We start from the raw sequence: 12,456 nt of genomic DNA on the forward strand, positions 1-12,456 counted from the left end.
GGGTATATATTGCAATGAATGATACTGTAAATGTTATTAGTTGCTCTTTGAAGAGAAAAGATGTAATGGTAGACATTTATTTGTTTGGTGTAGTATGGGCACCTGTTAGACGGGTGTAACTGGGTTTACAAAACTCTCAAAATGTGTAAAAAAAGAAAAAAATGAATTTGTCGAGGTCCTAGTCTGGGGGGAGGGAGGGGGGGTCTGGCCGATTTTTTTTTTTCAGGGGGGGGGGGGGTTAATATGCATTTATTTTTCTGTAACTCGGGGAGGGGGGGGGGGGGCAGTTGGCAGCATTTCCTTTTGTATGGTTGTTGAACTGATGCTGTTAAACTGAAAAAAAAAAAAAAAAAAAACCTATAAACATATTGTTTAAAAAAAAGAATGAAAAGGGAACAAGGGAACTATAAAATAAATTGAAATGTAAATAAACAAGGTAAAGATAGAATTGACCGTTGAACCCATGTCACCCCCTCTCTTTTATTTTTGTTTTCTTTTTTAGTGATGCACGATATATTGGCCGCTGACATAATATCGGCCGATATGGCCGTTTTTTTTTACACATCGGTATCGGCCCGATATCAAGATAGGGCCGATATGGGCCGATATAATTTTTTCTTTTTTTTTTTTTTTTTTTTATTAAAATGTAATATTATTTTTTCTTTTTACATGTTTTGGCCTTAAAATGTTTCAAAATATCAGTAATTTCTGAAAATAAGTTACAAAAGTAAAAAAAAAGTATGCGTTTTGGAAAGTAGCTCTTTGTTTGATTATCATAAAAAAGTGTTTTCTGTGCAGAGAGGTCGACATCGGTGGATGCCGGTGCCGACCAGAACAGCAATATTAATGTCGGTTAGCGGTATCGGCCACCATTTTCACATCGGTGCATCACTATTTTTTTGGATGTTATAATTTTTTCTTTATTGTTTCTGTCTGTTTAATTGTATTGTCTGAGATGTCTGTAAATCAAAAATGCAAATAAAAATATAAGTTAAAAAAAATGTGTATGTGCATGTGTGTGTATGTTTGTGTACATATGTGTTTTGAGTGTCTCTGTGTATGTGTTTGTATGAATGTGTATATATGTGTTTGAGAGCCTCTGTGTATGGGTGTCAATATACCTTGGGTCTTTTGAAAGGCGCTATATAAATGAAGCTATTACTATTATATAATATAAAATAATTTAGTGCCTGTGTGTACGTGTGTCTATATTTGTGTATGTATGTGTTTGAGTGTCGCTGTGTATGAGGGCGTATATATATGCATATGTGTTTAAGTGCCTCTGTGTATGTGTGTGTAAATTTGTTACGTGGTTGAGTGTCTGTGTATACGCATGTATGTTTGTGTACGAAAGGGTGTGACAATTCATCCATTTGACCCGATGCACCGGGGCATAACCGTTTAACTACCACACTATATAAGGTTAACCATTTCACTACCACACTACACAGTCTGTAGTGTGGTAGTGAAATGTTAACCTTATGTAGTGTGGTAGTGAAAGGTTAAGCTTCTGTAGTGTGGTAGTGAAATGTTAACCTTATGTAGTGTGGTAGTGAAATGTTAACCTTATGTAGTGTGGTAGTGAAATGTTAACCTTATGTAGTGTGGTAGTGACATGTTAACCTTATGTAGTGTGGTAGTGAAATGTTAACCGTATGTAGTGTGGTAGTGAAATGTTAACCTTATGTAGTGTGGTAGTGTGGTAGTGTGGTAGTGAAATGTTAACCTTGTGTAGTGTGGTAGTGTGGTAGTGTGGTAGTGAAATGTTAACCTTCTGTAGTGTGGTAGTGAAATGTTAACCGTATGTAGTGTGGTAGTGAAAGGTTAATCTTCTGTAGTGTGGTAGTGAAATGTTAACCTTATGTAGTGTGATAGTGACATGTTAACCTTATGTAGTGTGGTAGTGAAATGTTAACCTTATGTAGTGTGGTAGTGAAATGTTAACCTTATGTAGTGTGGTAGTGAAATGTTAACCTTCTGTAGTGTGGTAGTGAAATGTTAACCTTCTGTAGTGTGGTAGTGAAAGGTTAACCTTCTGTAGTGTGGTATAGTGAACATGTTAACATTATGTAGTGTGGTAGTGTGGTAGTGTGGTAGTGTGTTAACATTATGTAGTGTGGTAGTGTGGTAGTGCAATGTTAACCTTATGTAGTGTGGTAGTGAAATGTTAACATTATATAGTGTGGTAGTGTGGTAGTGTGTAACAGAGCAGCTTTAACCTGCCTGGTAAAAGTGCGCCTGTCCCTTTATGTCTGTCAATTACGGATGCGCTCATCTGGGATCTGATAGCGGATAAGAGGTGAGACGTCAGACGGTGGTGGGTTGGCCTTGTGAGACGTGAGACAGGAGACGTGAGAAGTCATGACGCGGAAGGGGAGCGGCGAGTTTGAATGTTGTTTCACTGAAGGAAGACGTGCAGCCGAACTAAAGAGCAAGGAGAACGTGAACCGTAGTTAGATAAGTTGAAAACGCGCAAGTAAACATTACCTGACACGGGATGGATGACCAACGTGGATAGTCCGGACGTCTACGACCTGATCATCTTCACCCAACGCGGACTTCGGTGCGGTAGGGTACACGCTGCACTGTTTGTTGCGCTCCTGTTCCGAGGCTGTGACGCAAGCGTCTCCGACTCAAACATTCCCCTCTCCAAGCTTCCTAACGACGGCGACACATAGCCCATGCCAAACGCGCCTCTCTATCTCTCTCTGCAACCTCCAGCCCAAGCCAAACATCTCTCTCTCTACCCCCTCCAGCCCAAGCCAAACATCTCTCTCTACCCCTCCAGCCCAAGCCAAACATCTCTCTCTACCCCTCCAGCCCAAGCCAAACATCTCTCTCTCTACCCCTCCAGCCCAAGTCCAACGGCCCTCTTTTTCCCCTGCTCTCGCATCACACACACACACACACACACACACACACACACACACACACACACACACACACACACACACACACACACACACACACACACACACACACACACACACACACACACACACACACACACACACACACACACACACACACACACACACACACACACACACACACACACACACACATACACACACACACACACGCACACACACACACACACACACATTTTCGTTAGAGACTTTCTATTTTTTCATTCATTCACTCAGTTGCGTTGCGGTCATCACAAACTCTTGACAGTTGAAACTATTGGCAAACGCCTATACCAGTTCACACCATGCACTGAACTGCGTGAACGGACTGGTTTATGGGAATTTAACCACAGGCTGGTCTGAAAATGAATTGTTTTGTGTTAAAAAATGTTTGCTTATGATTTTGACTTTACTCCAATACATGGACATTTTGACTCTGAATTGAGCATGACTCCTGAGTGTTTCTTTGTTAGGAAACTAATCTAGTATTTAGCTTGGCCATTAGTCCAGGCCTACTATTAATCAAATTATTATATTATTTGTCTATTATGTGGTACAGTCTTATGCCGGAGCTATAGGCCTAATTAATCAAATCAAAAAGGTAATTTTATCTTCATTGGCAGGGTTTGACCCTGTCTGGCGCCCAACGGTAAATGTTATAGGCACTATAAGTGGACACCGCTACATAAAATGGCGCCCAACATGGGGCTGATGGCCTAACTGAACCAAGGTTTAAAGGTACTGTGTTAAAATAATATATATGTATATGTCACTTGTTGTTTTCTTTAAAGGTGCATTATGCTATTTTGGTTATAGGTGCATGGCACTATTTTCTTTGAAGGTACATTACCCTATTTTTGTTTAAATGTGCATGGCACTATCTTCTTTAAAGGTGCATTATGCTATTTTGGTTATAGGTGCATGGCACTATTTTCTTTGAAGGTACATTACCCTATTTTTGTTTAAAGGTGCATGGCACTATCTTCTTTAAAGGTGCATTATGCTATTTTGGCTATAGGTGCATGGCACTATTTTCTTTAAAGGTACATTACCCTATTTTGTTTAAAGGTGCATGGCACTATTTTCTTTAAAGGTGCAGTTGGCAACTTTTGAAAGGTGAAACAAATTATATTGTGAAGGTTTGAAGCATTGCTCGACTATGTGGGTTCATTAATGTGCTGTGTGCTGCTGTAAATAATTGATTTTGGGTTTATAACCTTACATAAAGCACATTCCACCCACTGATTTCACAATGTCTAATGGCGCAGAGGCTGCACCTGCACCCAGCAGCCCGCCTCCAAACCCACCAGACCTAGACACAAAAACAGAAGGTCTAGGGTGGGATCTAAAGGGACCAGACCCTCCTGATGTTGATACCCCCTTAAGGTCTGATACGGAGAGACCTGACCAAAGGGGTATTATACAAATGAGATTTGAGAATTTTCAGCGTAGAAAGGGGGAGGAGTCTCCAATGCATTTCCCGGCGACAAAACCTAAAGATGGTGTGCATTTTCAGGAACCACTAATCGACCTCCAAACGGACCCTGCTTTGCTAACAGAGGAAACCAATGTTCTTCTGCAACCTGGAAAATTCTCAATTGACTCTGGAGAACACAATGCTGCCTCTTCAGACTATATATCTTCCCCAAACGCCGACACCTTGTCCCCAATTGACTTACCAGGAGTCATGGCTACCCCGGCAAGGGATTTGAACCAACTGGCTTACCAAACTCAGGGAAATTGGTTACAGTTGTGTCAGACAATGGATCAGCAGAAATTGACAATGCAACAATTTACCAAATATGTGCAGGACTTCAATACCCGCTCTGACCTAAGAATCCAAGCTATTGGAAATCAGTCAGTGGCAAACTATAATCATCTCAAGACATGCATCGTCACCCTCCAAGATAATGTGTTAAAGGAAATGGATAATCTGGCCAAAACCACCAAAATTATAATGGCTGATGAGAATCAGGCATCTGAACAAACTCTCACCCAGCAGATTAATTTCATGGTGGTACAGTCCCAAGTAGAAGTTCAGAAGGAAATCAAAGAGGTGAAACAAGTCACACAGGAAGGAGTGGATAGGATATCCAAAGGAGTGGAATACTGTATTACACAGGTGACTCGGGTAAACAGCCAACTGGAGGAGATGAGAGTAAAGATGAAGGAGCAATCGGATAACCACGAGAGAAAAGTTTTCTCTATGGAAAAGAAACTGGATGCTCTCGATCTAAAACTCACTAACATTCCTCCCACCTCACTGTTTCATCCCCCAACCTATCAGGGATTGCCTACAGGCTCTATTTTCACACAACCTTCAGCATTCAGTACAGGTTCTCCGCTGGCAACGGCCAGCTCAAGAACTGTACCAACCACGGTACCAACCACTGCTCCAACCACATTATCTACAAGATCAGTCATCACCAAGAGTATCAAGCTGACTTTTCCAACCTATGGAAAGCTGGATGATGACCCTGATCCACTGAATTATCTGACCAAATGCCATGATTTTCTGGCTCTACAGCCCTTATCCGACTGGGACCTCCTGGCAACGTTCAGAACCGTGCTTCATGGTACAGCTCGTGACTGGTGGGAGATTGCCAGATCCTCTGTAACAACATGGAGCCAATTTGAAACTGCTTTTATGTCTGCTTATCTAACTGATGATTATGAAGATGAGTTAGCAGACCGAATCAGAACAAAAATCCAAGGAGAGAAGGAAACTATAAGAGACTTCGCTTTCTCTTATAGGGCTCTTTGTAAAAAGTGGAAACCCTCTCTCACTGAAGAGCTCATAGTAAAAATGATTTTGAAAAACATCAAACCGTATCTTGCAAGTCAACTCCGAGGGCGAGTTCAGACCACCGAGGAGTTGGTGCGTCTGGGAATCCAACTTGAAAGGGATCACGAGCTCCAACTTGAGTATGACAAGAGGACCAACTTAAGAGCTCCTCAAACTCAGAATAGGACGCCCAGCGTTCCAAATCGAGTCCAGGATGGAACGCCTGTGATGTGTTGGAGATGTAAGGGACAACATCCTCCTAGATCTTGTCCCCAATATACACCTCCTGACCACTCCAAATCTTTCAATCAACAACAAAAAACCTATTCTGTGCCGAAAGGTCAACACCCAAGTAACAGCTTGGTGTCCACAGCTGTCACCTCAAAACGACGTGACAAGTCAGCACAACCTTCCGTGGAGAACCTCTCTCCGAGTACTTCAAAACAAAGTTATCCTTGTGGCCCACCTACCCTATTGGTGGTACCCATCACTCTGGGAGCCTGGCGGGGAAAGGCTGTCTTGGATACAGGTGCAAGTTACACCCTTCTCCATGAGTATCTATGGGCGGAGCTCAACAGAACCAAAGAAGAGCTTACTCCCTGGGAAGATGGACCTTTGTATCTTGCTAATGGACAGGCACAAGTTCCACTTGGTTGGGGGAAGCTGGAAATCGACCTTCACGGGAGACTCTTCACCTTACCAGTAGTCGTGCTGGATCAGAGAGGCCTGGCTTTTGGAGTTGTCCTGGGGTTGGACTTCATTTCTCTCAGTGGGCTACAAATCAACGTAGCAGACGGGGAGTATAGTTTCAAATCTAACCCTGCCAAAGTATTTCCATTTCAACCAGGTAGTGCAAATGGTCCTAGGAAGGAGAAACGACACTATCCCAGGAAATTATGCCTGATAAGTGCTCTTCCTCCTCCTGTGTTGACGCTGGAACCTGTACGCCTGGATGCGAAGGAGTATATCCACAATGCTGTCACACAAGCGCAACTGCAAGATGATGAAAAGGAGCAGTTAAGAGGAATTCTTGAGTCGTACCCCAAAGTGTGCACAAATGAGGCGGGGAGAACTGATGTGCTACTTCACAAGATATACCCCACCACCAATGTGCCGATCAAACAAAGGCCTTACAGGATGTCTCCGGGAAAGCAAGCCATTGTGGAGGAACAACTGAAAGATATGCTAAGTGCGGGGATCATCGAACCATCATACTCAGGATGGGCCTCCCCAGTGGTGCTGCCTCCAAAGAAGGATGGAGGTCACCGTTTTTGTGTGGACTTCAGACGGGTCAATGCGGTGACCGAAACTGATGCGTATCCACTACCCAACATCAACGAGATCCTGGAATCACTCTCTGGATCAGTGATCTTCTCTACGATTGATCTCAACAGCGGCTATTGGCAAGTGCCCATGGATCCAGAGAGCAAGTCAAAAACTGCATTCATCACATCTCGTGGGTTGTACCACTTCAACGTAATGCCTTTTGGACTGAAAAATGCTCCTGCGACATTCCAAAGACTAATGGAGACTGTCTTGAGAGATCTCCGTGGTCATATCTGTCTCGTCTACCTCGACGATATCATTGTTTATTCTACGTCTGTGACCGAACATTTCCAGCATCTACAGCAAGTCATAGAGAGGCTTGCAAAAGCAAATCTGACCATCAACCTGAAGAAGTCCAAGTTCTGCCTCCAGGAAATAAAGTTTCTTGGACACATCGTCAGTGCCAAGGGAGTTTGTGCAGACCCTGACAAGGTTGAGGCCATCCGAACCTATCCAGTTCCGAAGAATATCAAAGAGGTTCAGCGGTTCCTGGGGTTTGCCGGATGGTACCACAGATTCGTTCCAGGATTCTCCAAGATTGCTGAGCCGATAAATTATCTAAAAAAGAAAGGGCGACCATTCATATGGAGTCCTGAGTGCCAGAATGCATTCAACAAACTATGGGAATGTTTGTCATCTCCTCCTATCTTGGGTCACCCCAACCCAGATCATCCTTTTCTTGTGTACACTGATGCAAGTGATACTGGTCTTGGAGCCATCCTGACACAGAAGAAAGAAGGTGGTACTGAAGAAGTGCTGGCGTACGCAAGTCGGACATTAAACCGAGCAGAAAGCAACTATTCTGCAACAGAGAAAGAGTGCCTTGCAATCATTTGGGCTCTGGAGAAATGGCAGCACTATCTGGAACCACGACTCTTCACTGTCATCACTGATCACTCTGCCTTACAGTGGGTCCTGAGATCCACGAAGACTACAAGTCGTTTGATGAGGTGGGCTCTGCGACTTCAGCGATTCGACTTCATCATTGAATATCGAAAAGGAAAACGGAATAGTGCTCCAGATGCACTTTCTAGGATTCCAACAGGTGCTGGATGCCACCTGTATTCCGGCAAGAAGGATTCTGGAACACTTCCGATATCCCTTGCACAGATATGGGAGGAACAACACAAAGATGCCAAGATTGAGACCATCTTTAAGGCTCTGGCTGAGGAAGGAAGTTCTGTGAAAAATTACTACGCAGTCCTGGAGGATAAGGTGTACCGAAAAACACAAGGACAAGATGGACAGTGTCATTATCGGGTCTATGTCCCAGCAACCCTGATTCCGCAAGTCCTCCAGGCTTACCATGAGAACCCGCTATGTGGACATGGGGGTATCTTCAAAACCTACAAGAGGCTTCAGGAAGTGGCATTCTGGCCAGGAATGTGGACCGATGTCAAGGCACATGTTAAATGCTGTGTGAAGTGTCAGAGCCTGAAGTCTGACAACAGGAAGCCTGCAGGAATGATTCAGCAACATTCAGTAAAGGGACCAAATGAGTTGCTAGGAGTGGATATAATGGGACCCCTTCCACGCAGTCCAGAACAAAATGAATATCTTCTTGTCCTAGTGGACTATTTCACAAAATGGGTGGAATTCTTCCCCATGCGACAAGCAAACTCACAGACAATCGCCTGCATACTGAAGAAAGAAATCTTTACGAGATGGGGTGTGCCAGATTTTATATTGTCAGACAGAGGATCACAGTTTGTGTCGTCTTTATTCAAAGAGCTCTGCGAGAAATAGTGACACCCAAACTTACGACAGCCTATCACCCACAGACGAACATGACAGAACGGGTGAATCGCACTCTGAAGTGTATGATCTCCTCCTACGTGGAAGACAACCACCGGAAGTGGGATCAGTACTTACCAGAGTTCAGATTTGCCTGCAGAGTTACAGCTTGGAAGGAAACTGAACAGTCCAATGGACAAAGTCCTGAGAGGCAAGACTATTCCTCCTGATGCTCAAGCGTATGATTGTGGTTCATCAGCTGAAGACTCTCCACGCCAAAGCCGAGGAAAGTAGCAAGAAGGCTCGTGTGAGACAGCTACGGAACTAAAACAAGAACAGGAGGGATGTCAGTTTCATGTTCCAAGAAAGGGTGTGGGTAAGGAACTTTCCACAGTCCAGTGCAGCCAAGAACTTTACTGCCAAACTGGCCAGCAAGTGGAAAGGACCCTATCGCGTAATAAAACAAACTGGTCCCGTCAAATACCAAGTTGTACGAGAGGACACTGGTGGAGATGTGAGAACAGTACATGTCTGTACCTCAGTAGTGGTAGTGAAATGTTAACCTTATGTAGTGTGGTAGTGAAATGTTAACCTTATGTAGTGTGGTATTGAAAGGTTAACCTTATGTAGTGTGGTATTGAAAGGTTAACCGTCTGTAGTGTGGTAGTGAAATGTTAACCTTATGTAGTGTGATAGTGAAATGTTAACATTATGTAGTGTGGTAGTGAAATGTTAACCTTATGTAGTGTGGTAGTGAAATGTTAACCTTCTGTAGTGTGGTAGTGAACGGTTAACCTTCTGTAGTGTGGTAGTGAACATGTTAACATTATGTAGTGTGGTAGTGTGGTAGTGTGTTAACATTATGTAGTGTGGTAGTGTGGTAGTGTGGTAGTGAAATGTTAACCTTATGTAGTGTGGTATTGAAAGGTTAACCTTCTGTAGTGTGGTAGAGAAATGTTAACCTTATGTAGTGTGATAGTGAAATGTTAACATTATGTAGTGTGGTAGTGAAATGTTAACCTTATGTAGTGTGGTAGTGAAATGTTAACCTTCTGTAGTGTGGTAGTGAACGGTTAACCTTCTGTAGTGTGGTAGTGAACATGTTAACATTATGTAGTGTGGTAGTGTGGTAGTGTGGTAGTGTGTTAACATTATGTAGTGTGGTAGTGTGGTAGTGTGGTAGTGAAATGTTAACCTTATGTAGTGTGGTAGTGAAATGTTAACCTTCTGTAGTGTGGTAGTGAACATGTTAACATTATGTAGTGTGGTAGTGTGGTAGTGAAATGTTAACCTTCTGTAGTGTGGTAGTGAAATGTTAACCTTATGTAGTGTGGTAGTGAAAGGTTAACCTTATGTAGTGTGGTAGTGAAAGGTTAACCTTCTGTAGTGTGGTAGTGAAATGTTAACCTTATGTAGTGTGGTAGTGAACATGTTAACCTTCTGTATTGTGGCAGTGAAAGTGTTATCATTATGTAGTGTGGTAGTGAACATGTTAACCGTCTGTAGTGTGGGATGGAAAGTGTTAACCTTCTGTAGTGTGGTAGGGAAAGTGTTAACCCTGTGTAGTGTGGTAGTGAAAGGGCTAACCTGTAGTGTGATAGTGAAAGGGCTAACCTGTAGTGTGATAGTGAAAGGGCTAACCTGTAGTGTGATAGTGAAAGGGCTAACCTGTAGTGTGGTAGTGAAAGGGCTAACCTGTAGTGTGATAGTGAACGGGCTAACCTTATGTAGTGTGGGAGTGAAAGTGTTAACATTCTGTAGTGTGTAGTGAAATGGTTAACCCTATGTAGTGTGGTAGTGAAAGTGTTAACTGACTGACTGATTCTCAGGACTCGTGACCCGACTAGGACTTGATCACTTGACGACTCAGACTTGGACTTGGACTCGAGCATTGACTGCATTCGGACTCGGAAGGTGGATACAAGGACTCTGACTTGTTAATCGATAAATACAGTTATTTATATTTTATATATTTTTGTAATAGGCCCTAATTATTTGGCATACAATATTGATGGCTAGTGCATTTATTTGGCTATTGTTTCACAAAGTAAATAAACTCCCTTTGAAATGGTGACTGCTGTGTCACTTCTTTATTTGTAGGTCAGCTCATTGACTGCGAGAGTGGACTCAACCTCGATGACTTGGACTCAGACTTGGACTGTCACTAGGGTGATGGCTGACTCGACTCTGACTCGACCGGGCTCTTCTTTGGTGACTCGGACTCGAAACACCGGGGGACTCGAGACTCGACTCTGACTGGAGATTTAGTGACTCGACTACAACACTGATAGTGGCTCATGCCGGCCTGAAAGTGAATGCGCACACTAACCATGATGACGAAACTCTATATCTTCCATCGTCGATTGGCCACTTGCCAACGTTATAACTTCACATTCTGAACTAGTTATGTCCTCAGCAATCATGCTGCAACCGATTTGTGTTGCTGATGTCGTTAGAAAGTACAGTAACTAGGAGTAGCTGAGCCTCTAGTGTCGACACTTTAGCGCAGGAGAGGACTTACTGTAACACATGGCTGGTGCAACTCAGTGCTGGAGTCCCCAAGCTGGGTCTCACTGCATGTACAATGATGACACAGTCTGAAATACTGTCCCATTACACACACACACACACACACACACACACACACACACACACACACACACACACACACACACACACACACACACAACACACACACACACACACACACACACACACACACACACACACCGCACGCATGCACGCACGCACGCACGCACGCACACACACACACACACACACACACACACACACACACAGCTGCAGGACTGACGGAGATTAAAGGTTATAGGAAACCTTTTTCTCTGTGATTGATAGAGGGCATCTGTCAGGGTGGCAGATCCGATTGAGAACATGAGAGGTTGTAGATAGATAATGTCTACCCGTGTGTATGTGTGTGTGTATGTGTGTGTGTGTGTGTGTGTGTGTGTGTGTGTGTGTGTGTGTGTGTGTGTGTCTCTCTCTCTCTCTCTCTCTCTCTCTCTCTCTCTCTCTCTCTCTTTCTCTCTTCTCTCTCTCTCTCTCTCTCTCTCTCTCTCTCCTCTCTCTCTCTCACTCTCTCACTCTCTCTCTCTCTATCTCTATCTCTTTATCTCTCTCTCTCTGTGCATTGTGTGTATGTGAGTGTGTATTTTAGTTTGTGAGCGTGTCTGTGTGGTGTGTAGAACTGATGTGTGACAGCTATTCATTAGCGATCACTCAGATAGGTGAAAGCCAATTAGAGGATTATTGCTGACCACAGAATGACAGACACTCTGTCCTGTCCTTGCTAAGTCAAAGTAACTTGAAAACAACTCCCCCTCCCCCATCTCTCTCCACCTGGTGTGTGGTAATTAAATATGTCCCTGGGCGATATGTGGCTCTATTTAGAAATCATTACAAGACAAGGAAATCTTCCCCAAGAGCTGGGCCAGAACACATGGGAATGTGTGTGTGCCTGAGAGTGTGTGTGTGTGTGTGTGTGTGTGTGTGTGTGTGTGTGTGTGTGTGTGTGTGTGTGTGTGTGTGTGTGTGTGTGTGTGTGTGTGTGTGTGTGTGTGTGTGTGTGTGTGTGTGTGTGTGTGTGTGTGTGTGTGTGTGTGTGTGTGTGTGTGTGTGTGTGTGTGTGTGTGTGTGTGTGTGTGTGTGTGTGAGAGTGTGTGTTTGTGATTGTGTGTTTGTATG

Source organism: Notolepis coatsorum, assembly GCF_963971535.1.
Source record: "Notolepis coatsorum genome assembly, chromosome: 11".
Taxonomy (NCBI): domain Eukaryota; kingdom Metazoa; phylum Chordata; class Actinopteri; order Aulopiformes; family Paralepididae; genus Notolepis; species Notolepis coatsorum.